The 3,857-nt window shown below is 47.2% G+C and overlaps 1 non-coding gene across 1 annotated transcript; it reads right to left on the reverse strand.

Moving 5' to 3' along the window:
• Positions 1-718: 718 nt before the first annotated feature.
• TRNAY-GUA (transfer RNA tyrosine (anticodon GUA)) lies at positions 719-791 on the reverse strand. Its single transcript has one exon. It is a non-coding gene; the product is annotated as a tRNA-Tyr (tRNA).
• Between the last annotated feature and the right edge of the window lie 3,066 nt (positions 792-3,857).

The following is a 3,857-nucleotide window of genomic DNA, read 5'->3' on the forward strand; positions in this document are numbered from 1 at the left end:
AACCACCTTCCTTTTGGTTAACAGCCGAACGCGCTACTCATTGAGCCACGAAAGCTCAGAAGTTAAGTGGTTGTCACGTATTGTGGAAAAGCTTTGACTTTTTTACGCTACATCTGAGACCCTACAACACCTCTGCAGTGTGGGCTCGAACCACCAACCTTTCGGATAACAGCCGAACGCGCGAACCATTGCGCCACGGAAACCCAAAAATTAAATGGTCGTCAGGTATTGTGGAAAACCTTTGGCTTTCTACATTATATTTGAGATACCACAACACCTCTCCCGGATGGGCTCGAACCACCAACCTTTTGGTTTACAGCTGAAAGCGCTAACCATTGCGTCACGGAAGCCCAAAAATTAAATGTTCGTCAGGTATTGTGGAAAAACTCTGACATTTTACGTTACATCTGAGACGTCACAACACCGCTCCCAGGAGGGCTCAAACCACCAGTCTTTTGAAAAGCAGCTGAACGCGCTAACCATTGCGCCATGGAAGCCCAAAAATTAAATGGTCGTCTGGTATTGTGGAAAACCTTTGGCTTTCTACGTTACATTTGAGAAACCACAACACCGCTCCCGGGTGGGCTCGAACCACCAACCTATTGGTTAACAGCCGAACGCGCTAACCATTGAGCCACGGAATCTCATAAATTAAATGGTTGTCACGTATTGTGGAAAAGTTTTGACTATTTACGCTACATCTGAGACCCCACAACTCCTCTCCCGGATGGGCTCGAACCACCAACCTTTCGGTTTACAGCTGAAAGCGCTAACCATTGCGCCACGGAAGAACAAAAATTAAATGTTCGTCAGGTATTGTGGAAAAACTCTGACAGTTTACGTTACATCTGAGACGTCACAACACCGCTCCCGGGAGGGCTCAAACCACCAGTCTTTTGAATAGCAGCTGAACGCGCTAACCATTGCGCCACGGAAGCCCAAAACTTAAATGGTCGTCAGGTATTGTGGAAAAACTTTGACTTTTTACTTCACATCTGAGAGGTCACAACACCGCTCCCGGATGGGCTCGAACGACCAACCTATTCGTTAACAGCCGAACGCGCTAACCATTGAGCCACGTAATCTCAGAAATTAAATGGTTGTCAGGTATTGTGAAAAGTTATGACTTTTTACGTTACATCTGAGACCCTACAAATCCTCTCCAGGGTGGGCTCGAACCACCAACCTTTTGGTTAACAGCCGAACGCGCTACTCATTGAGCCACGGAAGCTCAGATGTTAAATGGTTGTCACGTATTGTGGAAAAGCTTTTACTTTTTACGCTACATCTGAGACCCCACCACACCTCTCCCGGGTGGGCTCGAACCAACAAACTTTCGGTTAACAGCCGAACGCGCTAACCATTGAGCCACGAAAGCTCAAAAATTAAATGGTTGTCAGGTATTGTGGAAACTTTACGACTTTTTACGGTATAACTGAGACCCTACAACACCTCTCCAGGGTGGGGTCGAACCACCTACCTTTTGGTTAACAGCCGAACGCGCTACTCATTGAGCCACTGAAGCTCAGAAGTTAAATGGTTGTCACGTATTGTGGAAAAGCTTTGACTTTTTACGCTACATCTGAGACCCTACAACACCTCTCCAGTGTGAGCTCGAACCACCAACCTTTCGGTTAACAGCCGAACGCGCGAACCATTGCGCCACGGAAGCCCAAAAATTAAATGGTCGTCAGGTATTGTGGAAAACCTTTGGCTTTCTACGTTACATTTGAGATCCCACAACACCGCTACCGGGTAGGCTCGAACCACCAACCTTTTGGTTAACAACCGAACGCGCTAACCATTGAGCCACGGAAGCTCAGAAATTAAATAGGTTGTCAGGTATTGTGGAAAAGTTATGACATTTTACGTTACATCTGAGACGTCACAACACCGCTCTCGGGAGGGCTCAAACCACCAGTCTTTTGAATAGCAGCTGAACGCGCTAACCATTGCGCCACGGAAGCCCAAAAATTTAATGGTCGTCAGGTATTGTGGAAAAACCTTGACTTTTTACTTCACATCTGAGACGTCACAACACCGCTCCCGGATGGGCTCGAACCTCCAACCTATTCGTTAACAGCCGAACGCGCTAACCATTGAGCCACGGAAGCTCAGAAATTAAATGGTTGTCAGGTATTGTGGAAAAGTTATGACTTTTTACGTTACATCTGAGACCCTACAACACCTCTCCATGGTGGGCTCGAACCACCAGTCTTTTGGTTAACAGCCGAACGCGCTACTCATTGAGCCACGGAAGCTCAGAAGTTAAATGGTTGTCACGTATTGTGGAAAAGCTTTTACTTTTTACGCTACATCTGAGACCCCACCACACCTCTCCCGGGTGGGCTCGAACCACCAAACTTTCGGTTAACAGCCGAACGCGCTAACCATTGAGCCACGGAAGCTCAGAAATTAAATGGTTGTCACGTATTGTGGAAAAGTTTTGACTTTTTACGCTACATCTGAGACCCTACAACACCTCTCCAGGGTTGGCTCGAACCACCTTCCTTTTGGTTAACAGCCGAACGCGCTACTCATTGAGCCACGGAAGCTCAGAAGTTAAATGGTTGTCACGTATTTTGGAAAAGCTTTGACTTTTTACGCTACATCTGAGACCCTACAACACCTCTCCAGTGTGGGCTCGAACCACCAACCTTTCGGTTAACAGCCAAACGCGCGAACCATTGCGCCACGGAAGCCCGAAAATTAAATGGTCGTCAGGTATTGTGGAAAACCTTTGGCTTTCTACGTTACATTTGAGATACCACAACACCGCTCCCGGGTGGGTTCGATCCACCAACCTAATGGTTAACAGCCGAACGCGCTAACCATTGAGCCACGGTAGCTCATAAATTAAATGGTTGTCACGTATTGTGGAAAAGTTTTGACTTTTTACGCTACATCTGAGACCCCACAACACCTCTCCCGGATGGGCTCGAACCACTAACCTTTCGGTTAACAGCTGAAAGCGCTAACCATTGCGCTACGGAAGCCCAAAAATTTAATGTTCGTCAGGTATTGTGGAAAAGTTATGACTTTTTACGTTACATCTGAGACCCTACAACACCTCTCCAGGGTGGGCTCGAACCACCATCCTTTTGGTTAACAGCCGAACGCGCTACTCATTGAGCCACGGAAGCTCAGAAGTTAAATGGTTGTCACGTATTGTGGAAAAGCTTTTACTTTTTACGCTACATCTGAGACCCCACCACACCTCTACCGGGTGGGCTCGAACCACCTTCCTTTTGGTTAACAGCCGAACGCGCTACTCATTGAGCCACGAAAGCTCAGAAGTTAAGTGGTTGTCACGTATTGTGGAAAAGCTTTGACTTTTTTACGCTACATCTGAGACCCTACAACACCTCTGCAGTGTGGGCTCGAACCACCAACCTTTCGGATAACAGCCGAACGCGCGAACCATTGCGCCACGGAAGCCCAAAAATTAAATGGTCGTCAGGTATTGTGGAAAACCTTTGGCTTTCTACATTACATTTTAGATACCACAACACCGCTCCCGGGTGGGCTCTAACCACCAACCTATTGGTTAACAGCCGAACGCGCTAACCATTGAGCCACGGAATCTCATAAATTAAATGGTTGTCACGTATTGTGGAAAAGTTTTGACTTTTTCGCTACATCTGAGACCCCACAACACCTCTCCCGGATGGGCTCGAACCACCAACCTTTCGGTTTACAGCTGAAAGCGCTAACCATTGCGTCACGGAAGCCCAAAAATTAAATGTTCGTCAGGTATTGTGGAAAAACTCTGACATTTTACGTTACATCTGAGACGTCACAACACCGCTCCCAGGAGGGCTCAAACCACCAGTCTTTTGAATAGCAGCTGAACGCGC

The sequence above is a fragment of the Phalangium opilio genome, unplaced genomic scaffold, assembly GCF_054372755.1.
Source record: "Phalangium opilio isolate 3A_F unplaced genomic scaffold, DU_Popi_V2 ptg000054l_1, whole genome shotgun sequence".
Lineage (NCBI taxonomy): Eukaryota > Metazoa > Arthropoda > Arachnida > Opiliones > Phalangiidae > Phalangium > Phalangium opilio.